The sequence below is a fragment of the Lactuca virosa genome, chromosome 1 (assembly GCF_052849685.1).
Source record: "Lactuca virosa cultivar CGN04683 chromosome 1, Lactuca_virosa_CGN04683_v6, whole genome shotgun sequence".
NCBI lineage: Eukaryota > Viridiplantae > Streptophyta > Magnoliopsida > Asterales > Asteraceae > Lactuca > Lactuca virosa.
The window spans coordinates 120,811,741-120,831,532 of record NC_136426.1 but is presented as its reverse complement, the minus strand read 5'-3'; positions in this window follow the sequence as shown (position 1 = coordinate 120,831,532).

Here is a 19,792-nt window from a genome sequence, read left to right as displayed (position 1 = left end):
TCACTTTCGCATCAGCTTCGTAATTTTCCTTCCCAATTTCTAAAATTCGTAACTTTCGCATACGAGCTCCGTTTTCGACGTTCTTTATATCCAAGCGTAGGCGGGACCGTTCTCTACAACTTTCATTTAGACTCCGTCGGCTAATTTTGACTTTATTTTTAAAGTTATATTTTTAACAGGCCGGGACAGGATTGGTCCGTTAAAAATCCATAACTTCTTCATCCGACATCCGTTTTTGTCTGTCTTTTTATCGTTACGCTACTATTAACGAGATCTTAGATTCTTGTTTAGGTTGTGTCGGCTAATAAACGCTCGATCTAATACTCGAACTCCGGGTTGCATACCGCTAAGCTGAAACTTTGAAAAATCATAACTTTCTCATACGAAGTCAGATTTGGGCGTTCTTTTCGTGCACGCTCTCGGTTTAACGTATTCTACGACTTTCGTTTAGATCGCTAAGGCTATAGATCGCTCTATCGTAAATTCACTATTTACGTCCGCAGTGTCGTGTTGGTTCTGTCGCGAAACTCCGACAGGTCATAACTTCTTCGTTATAACTCAGATCTCAGAGTTCTTTATATATCCGGAATCCTTGTTTCGACCACTACAACTTTATATATAGATATCGGGTTTATCTCACACTTTAACTTTGACGCTTATTTTTATCCTTTATTTATTATACTTTTATAATTAAGTATAAAGAACATAAATTCACATAATTCACATAATACTCAAATAATTCATCTTTATTATTTCAAAATGAGTTACATTGGTTGACCTAGACTATTACATCATCTACTAATGCTTAGCCTAGAAACACGGACGTTACAATTCTCTCCCCCTTAGGATGATTCCGTCCCAGAATCATGCACCAGCAAACAGATGTGGGTAGCGAATCATCATGTCACTCTCTGCTTCCCAGGTGAGATTCGGCCCATTCGTATGTTTCCAACGGACTAGCACTAAGTCGACCATCTTGCGTCGCAACTTCTTAGTCTTACGGTCAACAATTGCCTCAGGCTCTTCGATTAGCCTCTTATTCTCATCCATCCTTAACTCTAAGATTGGAATTATGTCGGGAACTTCTCCCGTGAACTTCCTCAAATAAGACACATGGAAAGTGTTATGAATATCATCTAGTTCTTCGGGTAATTCGAGCTTGTAAGCTTGGTTCCCAATCTTTTGAAGAACCTTGAATGGTCCAATAAACTTTGGACTCAACGTTCCTCGTTCCCCAAATCTTATAAGTCCCTTCCATGGTGAGACTTTAAGCAAAACCGAATCCCCAACGGCGAATGTCATCGGTCGTCTTTTCTTGTCGGCATAGCTCTTTTGACGATCCTGAGCTGCTAACATTCTTTCCCTAATCACCTTTAACTTCTCAGCAGTCTCATGGACGATCTCGGGGCCCATAAACTGCTTTTCCCCAGCCTCAAGCCAACAAGACGGCGTACGACACTTCTGTCTGTACAAAGCTTGATAGGGTGCCATCTTGATGCTCGAGTGGAAACTATTGTTGTAGGAAAATTCCACCAGAGGTAAATGCTCGTCCCAATTACCTTGGAATTCCAGGGTACATGCTCTCAACATATCTTCAAGTGTTTGAATCGTTCTTTCGCTTTGACCATCAGTTTGCGGATGGTAAGTTGTACTTAAACACAGTTTTGTACCCAATTCCTCTTGTAGACTTCTCCAAAACCTTGACGTGAAACGACTATCACGATCTGATACAATCGTTAAAGGAACACCGTGAAGTCTTACTCCCTCCTTTACATAAGCATTTGCGAGCTTATCCATAGACCACCTCTCGTTGGCTGCTATAAAGTGTGCACTTTTGGTGAAACGATTCACGACTACCCAAATCATGTCGTGACCGTTTTTCATCCTGGGCAGTTTAGTCACAAAATCCATAGTGATGTCTTCCCATTTACCCATGGGTACAGGTAAAGGTTATAAATTCCCATACGGTTTCTGATGTTGTGTCGTAACCCTTGCACAAGTTACACACTCGGCCATGTACTTTGCAACATCGAGCTTCATCGTCGGCCACCAGTAGTAGGGTTTTAGGTCCCTATACATTTTAGTGCTACCGGGATGAATCGAGTACATGGTTTTGTGAGCTTCTTCCATCAGAAGATCTCTTAATCCTCCCATCTTAGGTACCCAAATCCTGTCTTGGAATACCTTCAACCCTTGGTTGTTTGTACCGAACACCAATGTTCTACCCAAACGTTCTTCTTTTCGGTCATACTTCTCTGAAGCTTCTTCTTGAGCTTTCTTGATACTTTCCACAATTGTCGAGATAACTTCTATTCTTAACGCTCTTGGCCTTTTTCTCTCAAGGCTCACTTTTCGACTCAGAGCATCAGCTACAACATTCGCTTTACCAGGGTGGTAAAGTATCTCACAGTCGTAGTCCTTGAGTAACTCTAGCCAACATCGTTGCCTCATATTCAATTCCTTTTGATTAAAGAGATACTGGAGACTCTTATGATCAGTGAAAATTTTGCACTTCATGCCGTAGAGATAATGCCTCCATATCTTTAGGGCAAATACTATCGCTGCCAACTCCAAGTCATGAGTGGGGTAGTTCTTTTCATGTTCTTTCAGTTGTCGAGATGCATATGCTATCACCTTTTCTCTTTGAGTTAGAACACATCCCAACCCGACTCCCGACGCATCGCTATACACTGCGAAGTCTTCAACTCCATCGGGTAGAGAAAGAATCGGTGCTTCACATAATTTCTTCTTTAGCTTCTCGAATGCTCCTCCGTGCTTCTCGCTCCATGTATAAGTAGCTCCTTTGTAGGTCAAAGCTGTCAATGGAGCAGCTATCGAAGAAAAGCCTTGGATAAACCTTTGGTAATATCCAACTAATCCCAGAAAGCTTCGAATCTTCGTGGGACTTTTCGGTCGTTCCCACTTCATCACAACTTCGATCTTTGCTGGGTCAACCATTATCCCTTCTTGGTTAACCACATGACCCAATAATTGGACTTCTCGGATCCAAAAATCACATTTGGAGAACTTTGCATACAACTTCTCCTTCTTCAATACCTCTAACACTTCTCGCAAGTGTCTGCCATGCTCCTCCTGGCTTTTCGAGTAAATCAGAATGTCATCTATGAACACTATCACGGATTTACTGAGGAATGGTTTACAAACCCTGTTCATCAAATCCATGAATGCTGCTGGAGTATTGGTTAGTCCAAATGACATAACAAGAACTCATAGTGTCCATATCTAGTTCTGAACGCAGTTTTCTCAATATCCTGCTCTCTCACCTTCAGCTGATGATATCCTGACCTAAGATCGATCTTTGAGAAATACCTCGAACCTTGCAACTGATCGAATAGGTCATCAATCCTTGGAAATGGATACTTGTTCTTCACCGTTGCCTTTTTCAGCTCTCGGTAGTCTATACACATTCTCATTCTTCCGTCCTTCTTTTTCACAAATAACAACGGAGCTCCCCAGGGTGATGAACTAGGTCGAATGAAACCGTTGTCCAACAACTCCTTAAGTTACGTCATAAGCTCCTTCATCTCCGTCGGTGCTAATCGATACGGTGATTTTGCTATTGGTGTCGTTCCTGGTAACAAGTCTATTCGGAACTCCACTTGTCTATCAGGCGGTAATCCGGGAAGAACTTCGGGAAAGACTTCCGGATAATCACACACCACTGGTGTAACATACACGTTCGGTTATCGTGTTTTCTAACTTTTAAAAATGAATAATATTATGAAATATTATGTAATTTTGAGCGTTGAGTTCTAACAGATAGTTTTTACTAGAATTGAAGTAAAACTATGTTTAGAATCACTCGGAAAATATTGGAAGTCTTATGAGATTCTAATCAAAAGTCAAATATTGAAATTAACGTTAATTGAAAATTGAAAATAAGTAAAATTATATTATTGAAAGTTGTAAATAATCTCAATAGAAACATTTAGGCAAAAACCTCATCGAAATCCGAGTTATAACGAAAAAGTTATGACTTATTGAAGTTTCGCGACAGAACAGGCACGACGCCGTATAACGTAAAAAGTGAGTTTTCGATAAACTACGTTTTAGCCCTTACGATCTAAATGAAAGTCGTATTATTCGTTAAACCGAGAATTTTCATAAAAAGAACGTCCAAATATGACTTCGTATGAGTAAGTTATGATTTTTCTAAGTTTCGGAATAGGAGTAAACAGTTAAAAACTCGAAATAAAGATCGAGTATTTTTTTATCCGATACAACCCAAAACGAGACTCGAAGATCTCGTTAATAGTAGCACAACGGTAAAAAGACTGACGAAAACGGACGTCGGATGAAGAAGTTATGAATTTTTAACGGACTTTTCCTGTCCCGGCCTGTTAAAAATATAACTTTAAAAATGAAGTCAAAATTAGCCGACGGAGTCTAAAGGAAAGTTGTAGAGTTGGCCACGTCGCCCAAACCCTCGTATACGACACGTATCATACGGACTCGACATGTTTGATGCCACGCAGCGTACATGGTGTACGCCCAGCGTACTGAACCGCAATACATTACGCCCCGCGTAATAGAGTGTACGCCCAGCGAAGAGGTTATCAGGGCAGTACGCCCCGCGTACTTGAAGATTACGCCCAGCATAATCCGGGTTTCAGCCCCTATAAATAGTGAGAAAGACCTCCGAGTTTTTGTTTACAAAATCTTTTCTCTCTCACTCTCTACTTCTTCTCTACCTACTTTTAACCCCCCCCCCCCCCCCCCCCCCCGAAGTCCCGGTATCATCCCCGACACCCGAAGTAAGTCCCGATGCTCCGAAGTTCCCGAGAAAATCATCTTATTAGTCGAAACTTTGCCTGAGTAAGTCCCGGTTTTCAACAAAAATCCCCGGTTTCGTCACAGAAAGTCATTTTAGAGGCAAAGTGCTGTCCAAATTATCATTTATTCCTCCTGATATTTCACAGTGAGTTCAATATAGGGACAATTGTATGTTATATGTTATATGTTCGATGTGCTTTCCCGTGTTATTATGATAATGAGCTATACCTTTGACCACAAAGTGTATGACATAAGCATCACTTGGGTACTGGTATGTAGCCTTTGACCATCAAGTGTATGACATAAGCATCACTTTGGCAATGGAAGAATGCTAACATAGGGCTGAAAGCCTGTGTATTCTACCAAAATGATATTCTGAAATTGTATTTTCTGCGCCACTTGAGCTGAAGCTTTATTGATGTATATCAAGTATTGAAATTGTTATGTCTCATTGATTGTATATCTTTGTATCAAATCATTGATTGATATGGAAAGCCTGTCATATGATACACGTATGCCTTTGTTTTTATTTGTCCCTCTTTGCTTCTGTTATATTGTAACTGTTAATGAACTCACTAAGCGTCACCCGCTTATCCCTCTCAATGTTTAAACTATTGCAGGTGATAAGCATCCAGTATAGTCATGTACTGGTAGAAGATGTAGAATAGATAATATTATAGCTTTTGTATTTTAGTGTTAAATTTCTTAGGAAGTTATGTAATACATATATATATATATATATATATATATATATATATATATATATATATATATAATTATTGTAAAAATCTTAATAGTCGGTTTGTATCCAGTCTATGTAATTAAACTATTAATGTAAAATATTGTTTTATGAATATGCATGTAGCATGTTTTGAAGTGTTATGATGTAGTTTTTATCGAAATGGGTTCTTTCAATCATGGTATCAGAGCAGTAGTTTAAGTGAACTAAATACCACAGATTGGTATTTAGACTTAAATCGTTAGAAGTTCAATATATGAACGGATTCATTGTAAATATATGGATACAAACCATAGGAAATATGTAAGTAAAAGTATTAGGTAATGATAAACCCTAATATTCTAAAATACAATGTTACTCCATATTGCAGAGCAATGGCTGAACAGGTGAATAGCCATACGCCAGAGGTGGGTGGAGATCCTCGTCCTGATGAAGGAGATACTCCAGTATCCCCTCGTGAGGAGCGACTTATGGATAAACTTACTGGTGTTATCCAACAGACTTTCGAAGAACACAAAAAGAATAGTGATAAAGGCAAAGAGAAAGTCACTGGAGAATCTTCTAAAAGGGAGGCGAAACGTCTCTCATTCAAAACTTTCAAGAGTAGTGGTGCTACAGAGTTTTCTGGTGTCCTCAATCCCATAGGTGTTCTAACTTGGATTCAGAACACAGAGAAAGTATTTCGTATCTCTCATGTGGATAATGAAGACAAGGCTAATTATGCTTCTGCAATGCTCATCGGAGAAGCCTTGGTCTGGTGGGAGGCAACATATGAAGCTCTTAATGGGTATGACCAGGAGAATTTATCCTGGGAAATGTTCAAAACTCATTTGCTAGGGTAGTATTGTCTTCTAGATATGAGGAGGAGATTGGAGAAAGAATTCCTCGAGCTTAAACATGGAGGAATGACTGTGAATGAGTATGAAACTCAATTCAATCAGAAAGCACGGTTTGCTACAAAGTATATATCAACTGAAGACGATAAAATTCAGTTATTCTTGGAAGGATTACGATATGAAATCCACGATTTCGTGAGCAATCGGGATGTTCTATCATTTGATAAAGCTGTTGAGTATGCCCGAAAACGCGAGCATGGCTTGGAGATACGTGGTGCCACTCTTTCTGTTCCAAAGCATCCACGTATCGATCGAACTGTTCCTGTTTCCTCTATTCCACCAACTCAATCTGTTCGAACTGATCCCGGTAAACAAGTGCAATCTCATAATACCTCTCATGGCCGCGGCAGGTCACAATCTTTTTCTCTACAGTCGCCATTGTGTCGAAATTGTGGAAAGAATCATCCGGGCGAATGCAGAATAGAAAAAGGATCAGTGGTCTGTTTTGGATGTGGAGAAATAGGCCACAAGAAGCCCTTCTGCCCAATGAAGGATGTTACGTGTTGTGCTTGTGGTGTTGTTGGCCACAGGAAGCGTTTCTACCCTACTCTTACTAGCCAAATGGCGGGAAGTCAAGCTTCTGTTCAACAACCTGCAAAAAGTCAAGCTCCTGTTCAACAACCAAAGAATACTCCAACTAAAAAGGAGGAGGTGCCAAAAGCTAAGGGCCGTGCATTCCAGATTACCACAGAGGAGGCACGCGAGGACCCAAATGTTGTGACGGGTACATTTCTTGTCAACTCTAGACCTGCTCACATCTTATTTGATTCTGGTGCCTCAGGTTCTTTTGTATCTCATGAATTTGCGCATTCCTTTCAAATTGCTTGCTATGCACTCGTGCAACCATTTCACGTAGATACTGCGGGAAGTATATCATTACTTGCTGATAAAATCTATAGGGATTGTGTCATAGAAATTGAAGGCTACAATTTTCTTGCTAATCTGATTCCTATCTCCTTGCCCAACTTTGATATTATTCTCGGCATGGATTGGTTTTCAAAGAACCACGCAGAACTCTTGTGCTATGAAGAGGTAGTACGCATTCCTATTGAAGGGGAGAATTCTATTTATGTCTACGGTGAACAAAGAATCTTAAAAATAATCTCTTTCCTCAAAGCTCGTAAATTCATATCGAATGGATGTCTATTTATCTGGCCTACACAGTTGATATCTCAAAAGAGAAGAAGAAAGTTGTAACGGGTATTACCGTTGTTAATGAATATCCTGATGTTTTCCCCGAAGATTTTTCTGCACTTCCTCCAGATAGGCAAGTAGAATTCCGAATTGATCTTGTGCCTGGTGCTGCTCTGATTGCGAAGACTCCTTATCGTCTTGCACCAGCTGAAATGAAAGAAATGATGATCCAACTGTAGGAATTACTTGACAAAGGCTTTATTCGACCGAGTACCTCTCCTTGGGGTGCTCCAGTGTTGTTTGTCAAGAAGAAAGACGGTTCGATGCGAATGTGTATTGATTACCGTGAGCTAAATAAAGTAACTATCAAGAACAAGTATCCACTACCTCGCATTGACGATTTGTTTGATCAACTTCAGGGTGTTAGCTATTTCTCGAAGATTGATTTGAGATCTGGCTATCATCAGTTGAAAGTACACGAGCAGTATGTACCGAAGATTGCTTTTCGTACTCGATATGGACATTATGAATTCTTTGTCATGTCGTTCGGTCTGCCAAATGCTCCTACTGTATTCATGGATATGATGAATCGCATATGCCATCCGATGCTCGATAAATCTGTCATCATATTCATTGATGATATTCTAATCTATTCCAAGTCTGAGGCTGATCATGCCATTCATATTTGCGAAGTATTAGAACTTCTTCGAAAGGAGAAATTATATGCTAAATTCTCGAAATGTGAATTTTGGCTTCGCCAAATCCAATTTCTCAGCCATGTGATTTCTGGTGACGGTATATCCGTAGATCCTACCAAAATCGAAGCCATTTCAGAATTGGGAAGCGCCCCGTAATGCTTCTAAAATTCTCAGTTTCTTTGGTCTCGCGGGATATTACCGGAGATTCATTAAAGATTTTTCGCGTATAGCCGTACCTCTCACGAGTCTTACACGAAAGGAAGTAAAGTTCGAATGGGGTGAAGCCCAAGAAAAAGCTTTCTCAACTCTAAAAGATCTTTTGACTCATGCTCCAATCTTATCACTTCCAGAAGGTGATAATGATTTTTCTGTGTATAGCGACGCTTCAAGATTGGGACTAGGTTGCATGTTGATGCAGCGTGGTAAAGTAATAGCCTATGCCTCAAGACAACTGAAAGAGTATGAAAACAATATCCCACCCATGACCTCGAACTCGCTGCAGTGGTATTTGCCCTAAAACTTTGGAGACATTATCTTTTTGGTACAAAATGCCAATTGTTTACCGACCATAAAAGTCTCACGTACATATTCAGTAAGCAAACTTTGAATATGTGACAACAACGAGCCATGGAGCTGATCAAAGACTATGACTGTGAAATCCTGTATCATCCTGGAAAGGCCAATGTAGTTGCCAATGCACTTAGCAGAAAGGTTTATCATAATAGTGTGTGTTATGCTATTTCTCACACTACAGTAAGATTCACTATTATTGATGAACTAGAGAAATGGCAAGTAGAGTCCCTAAAGCCAGAAAATGTGAAGAAATAATACAGATGTTTACTTGATGATCCACGAGGATTGAAGGTATTCAAAAATCGGCTATAGATTCCAAAGATTGGTGGATTAAGACAGAAGATTTTAGATGAAGTCCATAAGTCCAAGCTGTCAATACATCATGGTACAAGTAAAATGTACTATGATGTACGTGCTGATTATTGGTGGCATGGATTAAAGAGAGACATCGGAAGATACGTGCAAGAATGTTTAGTATGCTTACAAGTCAAAGCAGAGCACCAAAAGCCATACGGAGTTCCAGAAGGTATTAATGTTCCCATGTGGAAATGGGAGGAGCTGTCCATGGATTTTATTACCAATTTGCCAAAGACTGTGAGACAACATGATAGCATTTGGGTAATAATTGACCGGATGACGAAGAGTGCACATTTTCTTACCATGCGTGAAACAGCTCCAATTGAGAAATACGCACAAGTGTACTTGGATGAAATTGTTGCAAGACATGGTGTGCCACTAAAGATTATTTCCGATCGTGATACTCGCTTCACCTCTCATTTTTGGGCGAGTATGCAACGTGAATTGGGATCTTGAGTTGCTCTCAGTACAGCCTATCATCCCCAGACAGATGGTTAGACGGAGAGAACAATCCAAACAGTAGAAGATATGCTTCGTGCATGTGTCTTGGAGTTCGGTGGTAACTGGGACAAATACTTACCTCTTGTCAAATTTTCATATAATAACAGTTACCACGCTTCAATCAAAATGCCACCATATGAAGCACTATATGGACGTAGATGTCGTACTCTATTATGTTGGCGTGAAATAGGACAGAAAATCCTTGGAGGCCTTGAAATGATTCAAGACACCACTGACAAGATTCAAATTGTACGAGAAAGAATGAAAGCGGCCCAGGATCGAAAAAAGTCCTATGCAGAAAGGAGGAGACGACCCATAGAATTCCAGGTGGGTGATTTCGTAATGTTGAAGGTATCCCCATGGAAAGGCATTATGTGATTTGGGAAGAAAGGAAAATTGAGTCCTAGATTTGTTGGTCCTTTCAAAATCATCCAGAGGATTGGTAAACAAGCATACCGCTTAGAATTACCTGAAGATTTGGCAGGTATACATGATGTATTTCATGTGAGTTATCTGCGTAAATGTTTGAGCATATATGATGAAACGGTCCCGTTATCCGAGGTGAAACTGGATAATAAATTAAGATATGTAGAAGAGCCTGAAGAGATCGTAAACGAAAGAACGACTGAATTGCGTAATAAAGAAGTGGAGTTGGTGCTTGTCAAGTGGAAACACCATCGAGGCCCAAATTATACTTGGGAAAATAAGAATGAGATAAGAACGAAATATCCCCATTTGTTTAAATCGTTGTGATTTCGGGGACGAAATCCTCAACAGGAGGAGGTATTTGTAACATACACGTTCGGTTATCGTGTTTTGTAACTCTTAAAAATGAATAATATTATGAAATATTATGTGATTTTGAGCGTTGAGTTCTAACAGATAGTTTTTACTAGAATTAAAGTAAAACTATATTTAGAATCACTCGGAAAATATTGAAAATCTTATGAGATTCCAATCAAAAGTCAAATATTGAAATTCACAAAAATATAAAATTGAAAATAAGTAAAATTATATTATTGAAAGTTGTAAAGAATCTCGTTAGAAACATTTAGGCAAAAACCTAATCGAAATCCGAGTTATAACGAAGAAGTTATGACTTATTGAAATTTTGCGACAGAACCGACACGACGCCGTATAACGTAAAAAGTGAGTTTTCAATAAACTATTTTTTAGCCCTTACGATCTAAATGAAAGTCGTAGTATTCGTTAAACCGAGAATTTTCATAAAAAGAACGTCCAAATCTGACTTCGTATGAGTAAGTTATGATTTTTCTAAGTTTCGGAATAGGAGTAAAAAGTTAAAAACTCGAAATAAAGATCGAGTATTTTTTTTATCTGATACAACCTAAACGAGACTCGAAGATCTCGTTAATAGTAGCACAACGGTAAAAAGACTGACAAAAACGGACGTCGGATGAAGAAGTTATGAATTTTTAACGGACTTTTCCTGTCCCGGCCTGTTAAAAATATAACTTTAAAAATGAAGTCAAAATTAGCCGACGGAGTCTAAAGGAAAGTTGTAGAGTATAATCTCACCTACGCGTGGATATAAAGAACGTCAAAAACGGAGCTCGTATGCGAAAGATATGGATTTTAGAAGTTTGGAAAATCTGTATACGCCCCGCGTACATGAGTACGCCTAGTGTACTCGTGTGTGTGAACCAGAGTTGGCCACGTCGCCCAAACCCTCACATACGACACGTATCATACGGACTCGACACGTTTGATGCCACGCATCACGCTACGCGCAACGTACATGGTGTACGCCCAGCGTACTGAGCCGCAATACATTACGCCCCGCGTAATAGAGTGTACGCCCAGCGAAGAGGTTATCAGGGCAGTGCGCCCCGCGTACTTGAAGATTACGCCCAGCGTAATCCGGGTTTCAGCCCCTATAAATAGTGAGCAAGACCTACGGGTTTTTTTTACAAAATTTATTCTCTCTCACTCTCTACTTCTTCTCTACCTACTTTTAACCCCCCCCCCCCCCCCCCGGAAGTCCCGGTATCATTCCCGACACCCGAAGCAAGTCCCGACGCTTCGAAGTTCCCGAGAAAATCATCTTATTAGTCGAAACTCTGTCCGAGTAAGGCCCGGTTTTCAACTAAAATCCCCGGTTTCGTCACAAAAAGTCATTTTTAGAGGCGAAGTGCTGCCCAAATTATCATTTATTCCTCCAGTTATTTCACAGTGAGTTCAATATAGGGACAATTGTATGTTATGTGTTATATGTTCGATGTGCTTTCCCGTGTTATTATGATAATGAGCTATACCTTTGACCACGAAGTGTATGACATAAGCATCATTTGGGTACTGGTATGTAGCCTTTGACCATGAAGTGTATGACATAAGCATCACTTTGGCAATGGCAGAATGCTAAGATAGGGCTGAAAGCCTGTGTATTCTAGGAAAATGATTTTCTAAAATTGTATTTTCTGCGCCACTTGGGCTGAAGCTTTATTGATGTATATGAAGTATTGAAATTGTTATGTCTCATTGATTATATATCTTTGTATCAAATCATCGTATGATACACATATGCCTTTGTTGTTCTTTGTCCCTCTTTGCTTCTGTCATATTGAAATGTATATGGCATAGCGTTATATTGTAACTGTTATTGAACTCACTAAGCGTCACCCGCTTATCCCTCTCAATGTGTAAACTATTGCAGGTGATAAGCATCCAGTATAGTCATGTACTGCTAGAAGATGTAGAATAGATAATATTATAGCTTTTGTATTTTAGTGTTAAATTTCCTGGGAAGTTATGTAAAATTTTGTAAAAATCTTAATAGTCATTTTGTATCCAGTCTATGTAATTAAACTATCAATGTAAAATATTGTTTTATAAATATGCATGTAGCATGTTTTGAAGTATTATGATGTAGTTTTTATCGAAAAGGGGTTCTTTCAACTGGTATACTCTGCACCTCCTTTTTCTCCTTCTTTGCATCAATTACGAATGCCAAATATGATGTGCATCCTTTGGACAAACATTTTTTGGCTTTCATTAGGGAAATGATTCCAGATTTTACTCTGCGTTTGTCCCCGTACACCATAAATGACTCTTTTCCGAGTGGGTTTAATCTTACTATCTTCTTCCTGCAAAGTATCTCGGCATCGTTGGCGCTGAGCCAATCCATTCCCAGAACGATGTCGAAACCATTCAATTCTATGGGTAACAGCTCTTCGTGGAATTCGTTTTGCGTTTAAGTCGATGACGATGTTCTTAATACGATCACTAACAGGTACGAACTTGCCACTGGCAACTTCCACAACTAGGGCATTATCAAGTTTTTCTACAGGTAATGCTAGTTTCCTACCAAATTTATGCGATACAAAGGAGTAGTTCGCTCCCGAATCAAATAGTATATTGGCAGGTAATCCATTTACAAGAAAGGTACCTGAAGCGACATCTACTGCCTCCTTTGCAGCTTCTAGCGTCATCTGGAAGGCTCTCGCCTTCGGCTTTGGTGGAACGTTGGGTCTTGCTGCCTCTTTCTTCTTCGGGCAGTCCTTCGAGATGTGCCCTTCCTTATTGCACCCATAACATACCTTTTTATTGAACGTGCACTCGTTGGCATAGTGCCCGGGCTTTCCACACTTAAAACAAGTGACTTCTCCGTCACATCTCCCAGAGTGCTTCTTTTTGCACTTTTCACACCTCTTCGCTTCAACAGCTCCACCCCTCGAACCAGACTTCGAGAATTTAATTTTCTTGTTGGAACTCGAAGATCCATCGAACTTCCTCTTTTCACCGGCCTCGGCCCTCTCCAGACCCCTTTCCTTCAGCTGGGTCTCCACATTCTTAGCTTCTCGAACAGCTGTTTTCAGAGTTGTCGTCATCTTGACTGTTGGGCCGAAGTCAGCTGGCAGTCCGTTTCCGAACTTCTCAATTTTGGAGAGTTTGGTTGGCACCAAGTATGGAAATAACTTCATCCTCTTGGTAAAAGCAGTAGCATAGTCATCAATGCTCATTCTTCCCTTCTTCATTTTCTGGAACTCATTGTTCAGATCAATCAGATCTATCTCTGAGCAGTACTGCATCTTTAACTGCTCCAGGAATGATTCCCAAGATATCTTTAGGGCTTCCCCTCGGGGCATCGTATCTGCCAGTAACTTCCACCAGCTCAAGACTCCGGTCTTCAGTTGTCTAACTGCAAAGACGGTCTTTTGTTTGTCGCTACAGCTGCAACTCTCAAACACCATCTCCGTTTCGGAGATCCAGTCCATAATCTCTACATGCTTTGGGCTTCCTGAGAGACTAGGTGGTTTTGCACCCAAGAATTTTTTGTACATCCGCCCATCCTTGTCATTTCATCCGTCTTGGTTATTTTGTCTAACCAATGGCGGTTCAGCTTGACCAACAGTCATACTGTAGTTCCCTTCTTCTGACTGCCCATCATTCAGTTCGGGCTGTTCAACTGGCATAGTAGACTCCTCTCGATTATGTTGAAGCAATCGTCTTGTCTCCTCCATCTGACGATCCAACATCATCTGGATCATCGCTTGTACTCCGGCCATTGTGATTGGCTCAGGAGCATCTGCTACAACAGGTATTTGCTCAATCACTGGGGGCTGATTCCTATTTCCATTCACGTTCCCGACTCCACTTCGGGTTCTTGCCATTTGGATCTATACACCGAATAGGGTGAATTTAGATCTTTATTTTCGATAGACGTTTAAATCATCATTATCACTCCGAAACGTTTACATGTTAGTTCTAATATCGTAGTCGTACGTTTAGAATCCTAAACACATAAGGTTTCCAGATCCGGTCGGCAACAGTCCATAGATCCGAACAAATAATAGCATATAGCACATAAAAGCATTTTAGGCATATTTCCTAAAATAAACTAGTGCTTGTGTCTAAAATATACTAGACACTCATCTCACAATCATCGCTTAGCATTCTAAGTTTAAGTCTAGAAATCCTACAGATTTCTAGTTCGCTTAAACTAATGCTCTGATACCAACTGTGACATCCCCATTTTCACGGCCAGAAAATACCGATTTTGTTTATGCTTTGTTTAAAAATTAGAGTAACATTTTAAAGAAATGTGTTGCAAAATTTGTTCCCAAAAGAAAATATGATAAAGATTTATCAAAGCATTTCCGAAGAAATGTATTTCATTAAAAACCTCGGGATGTCATGTTCGATACATATCAAATGTTGGATATAGTGTCTAAGTCCATAACTTTATTTGGTATGTACTTGACCCGACCTGGCATGGTCCATTTGGGTTGCATGGCATTGCAATACTTGGATAGACTAAATGAGAGAATAAGGCACTTATGATTATTAATATATTATAAGTTCTAATATATTAATAATAGTATTATTTAATTAGTATTGATCAAGTATTAATCTAGTATTAATTTGGTGATCAAAGTGAGACTAATTAAATATATAGGGTTGATTATGACAATCATCAATTCTTTTATGGTGGATTAATGATCCATGGTTTATGGGTTTGGTTATAACCATATGGAGCTCCATGGATAGTCCATGGGAGTTACAAACCCATGGGTCATGAGAAATCAAGAGTCATGACAATTAAGGGCATTCATGTGTAAACCCTAATTGTGACAACACTATAAAAGGAACCCTATGGCTAGCAAAATCGTGACCTAGGGTTACTAGAGAGGGCATAACCGATTTTGAGTGCTAGAAGTATTCTCTCAAGTTATTCCAAGTCTTGTGGTGTTGTGTGAAGCATTTGAGGCACAACATTTGGGGTGCTAGGCTCACAAAGTCTTGAAAGAATCCAAGCAACAACAAGGTATGTATTTATACTAGTTTTATGTTCTATGTAATCCCCATGCCATGCTAGTTAGGAAATAACCTTGAAAAGAAATTTGCATGTATATAGAGAAAACATAGATTCAAGGTTATTAGGGTTGCATGTACACTTAGGAAGTGTTAGAATGCTCAAAAACCCATCATCAAAAGCATAAACAATACAATATAAGCCTTACAACATTTATTCATATCTACATGCCTATAATCCGTAATCCCTCAGCCAAACATCACACCTATGCTCGAGTGCCACTACATGTAATACAAGAAACTGAGTGGGTCAGGATTGGGAGCCTGTTGAGCACATAGGGTTTTCAACCCACAATAAATAAGTTTATTAATTTCATCAACCAACAATAACCCGATTACCCATTCCCGTTATCCTTACCTATCATAAGAGACCTAGCCTAAGGATCATCATCGGGATGGATACTACTGCTAAGGGGGTTCCTCAGCAATAAATGTCCTTAAGGCAACCATGAGGGGGATGGAGTACACCAGTGAACACATCGCTCACAAACACCTACAGGTTCCGAGCCTGCTAGCGTTCCACTGGACTGTCTAGAAAAGTCTGTGGTCCTCATCTATACTCCGCTAGATGACTGGAAACATCATCAACATCGAGGCGTCTCATCATTTTATTTCATCACACCCAACTATTACTTCTACCCATGTTTTACCCAACACATTTTGTAGATATAAAATACATATACAGTTTAAATCATTTAAAACATGTATAAAATCTTTCATACAGCATAGACAGCAAGTATTCAGACAATATGCACACATAGCACGTAATTTATATAAAATACTTCATATCTATGTGTAAGATGAAAGTAACTATGCACTCACTTGTTAAGGTGACGACTCGAAATTCGAGCAGCGCTTCGCTTCTTAACAATATGATTTCCTTCGACGAAACCTAGTATTATTACCACTAGATTTTAGTCTAATATTCATTGCGACTAATTATTAGTCTAGATTCATCATTAACTCAAAGTCTACTTCATGATCTATCAAGTAAGGAACAACCAGGTAGGATCATATCGGAGGTAGGGTCCGTTTGGTATACGGAGTATACTGTTTAGAAATCCCACTTTAAACACCTCATTAAATCACAGCCTAGACATCATTCCCGTAAGTAGATCAATCAGTATAACGACTTTGAATCACTGATAAATCTTATTTATAAGTTCAAAATAACGAAATCATATTTAAATATAAGCTATATTTAAAGTACGGTAGCCGTATCTCACTTACAGCGGGTTTTTATTAAAAACCGGGCTTCGCTGGAGCAGCGTTTCCGAGCCGAACGGCTCTTTTTCTCGAGGCTTCGGGAGCCTCGGGGCTTCCTTCGTGTGCTAGGGGGTTTACCTAGGCTTTAGGGGGGGTTAGGGGGTAGTGAGAGAAAGTAGAGAGAGAAAGTAGAAGGATTTTGTGTGCTTTAGCCGGCTGCCCTCGCATGCATTTTATAGGCTCCAGCTTCGGTCTACGTTGGGCGTACCGAAGGTGTACGCTGGGCGTAATGTGACTTCGTACGAGACACGCGTCGCAAGGCTGCTGGGTCATCGTGGACATCTCGGAACCGCGCAACCGAAGACCGATGGGCGTAATCCTCTTCCGACGCCGGGCGTACTCGGACGCTGGGCGCTCTTCTCGTACGCGAGGCGTAGCAAGGCCAGGTGTCCGGATCCGAAGGCCAGACTGTGATCAGCAAGCGACGACCCTAATCGAGCCACGTCATCACTTTCGCATCAGTTTCGTAATTTTCCTTCCCAATTTCTAAAATTCGTAACTTTCGCATACGAGCTCCGTTTTCGACGTTCTTTATATCCACGCATAGGCGGGACCGTTCTCTACAACTTTCGTTTAGACTCCGTCGGCTAATTTTGATTTTATTTTTAAATTTATATTTTTAACAGGTCGGGACAGGATTGGTCCGTTAAAAATCCATAACTTCTTCATCCGACATCCGTTTTCGTCTGTCTTTTTATCGTTACGCTACTATTAACGAGATCTTAGATTCTCATTTAGGTTGTGTCGGAAAATAACCGCTCGATCTAATACTCGAACTCCGGGCTGCATACCGCTAAGCCGAAACTTCGAAAAATCATAACTTTCTCATACGAAGTCAGATTTGGGCGTTCTTTTCATGCATGCTCTCGGTTTAACGTATTCTACGACTTTTGTTTAGATCGCTAAGGCTAAAGATCGCTCTATCGTAAATTCACTATTTACGTCCGTAGTGTCGTGCCGGTTCTGTCGCGAAACTTCGACAGGTCATAACTTATTCGTTATAGCTCGGATCTCGACGTTCTTTATATATCTGGAATCCTTGTTTCGACCACTACAACTTTATGTATAGATATCGGTTTTATCTCACACTTTAATTTTGACGCTTATTTTTATCCTTTATTTATTATACTTTTATAATTAAGTATAAAGCACATAAATTCACATAATTCACATAATACTCAAATGATTCATCTTTATTATTTCAAAATGAGTTACATTGGTTGATCTAGACTATTACACCATCTACTAATGCTTAGCCCAGAAACACGGGCGTTACACACGAGGTTCCTTTAGGGAATGATTTAATACACACAAGGACATTGTCAATATCCACTACAAGGGAAGGTAGTGGACATATGGTACTCGGCATGGATGGTGGTGGCTTGTGTGGATGCTTATCCTCCAATGCCTTGGTGGTATCATCCTCGTATGGAGCAACCCCCGAGGAACATAATAATTTCAATGCTGTTATGAAATACCCATCTGCAACCTTACGAAGACATTGTCTGACGTTGGTGTCGCCCCCGTGTTCTATCCTCCTGAATATACTCTTCTTTTTTTGCCTTGTTGCCCCAGCCTTGCATTGTCAACCAAGTTTTTAACAAGCTTGGCTATACCGTCTTCCGTACCCCAAGTAGTTAATGTGCTTAGGATATTACGTTGTTGCAAGGACTTCATGTTCCCATACCTACTGTCTTGCCTATTCTTGGGCTTGAACACCTGTAGAGTACACCTAGGAAGAATTAACAATGTAACCCACACTTTAACGGATCCGGGATGAGCAACTACCTTGGAAAGGGATGCTTTCAAAGCCTGAGAGAAAGTCATACGACAGTTCTGAGAGATGCTTTTGACTGTGATGATAGGTAGCTGAAACACACGATCAAGGAGCTGAGCATCCAACACCAACCCCTCATTGAGGTCGACCTCCAGTTCATTGGGTGGCGGCTTTTGTATACCAACAATATGTCCGCTCATGTCATCAAACTCGCCATTAAATTTGACAAGACCATCTGAGTGGCGACAAGCATGGCTTAGGGCATGTAGGCTCATACAATCCCTAAATCCCTACATATCCATTGACCAAACTCCTTCAATGTTGCTGTCACTGACATAAACAATCCCTAGTCTAAAGAAATAGCCTCCCGCAACATAGTTCTACGCTCATCCATGGAGAGATGCAAGCTCTTGATATGAGAAATCATACGAGAAATCCCCCTACCGCCTACTTCACCGTACGGGCAACAATAAATGACCAAGTTCCACTCGCATATGTATGAGAAGACGCCATAAACACACAAACAAATCTTATAAAGCCTAAAGGGGAGACTCGAAATAAGCAGCAGAAAACCAAAATAAAATGTGCCACTCCAACAAAAGGTTAGAGTGCAAAATTATAGAAACGATCCCTCCATAGGATAGGAAATAGACGAAATTACATAAATTATCCATATGTGAAAAAAGTTATAGTCTTTTTGTAACAAAGTTTTAGAAATTGGCTCTTTGTAAAATAAAGTTACAGAAATAGTCTTAACAAAAATACAAAAATGATTTCACCACAACGTAAGAGCTTAAAACCCCCGTTTTGAATAGTCTTTGAGTTTGGAAAACTAAACTTTTAAAGACTTACCTTAGACGAACATCATAATCAATCATAACATTAACCTTTATTGAATAAAATTGTAAAATATAATACGTTGATAAAAAAACAGTTTAAATAATATAATATTGAACTAGTTATAAGACTCATGTATTACATGTGTCTATGAAAGGTTTAAATATTTAGAAATTTTGAATTTATATGAAAATTGAGAAAAATATTGAATTAATAAAATTGAATTGTTTTTTCTTTTTTAAATTTAGATAAATAAAGAAAATAAATTAATAGAGTCTTAATTTAGAAATTTTGAAATTAGAAGGTAAGTCTATTAATGAAATTGATTTTCATTTATTATTATATTTATTGTAATTATTACATTTATATATTATATGAAATTTAATAA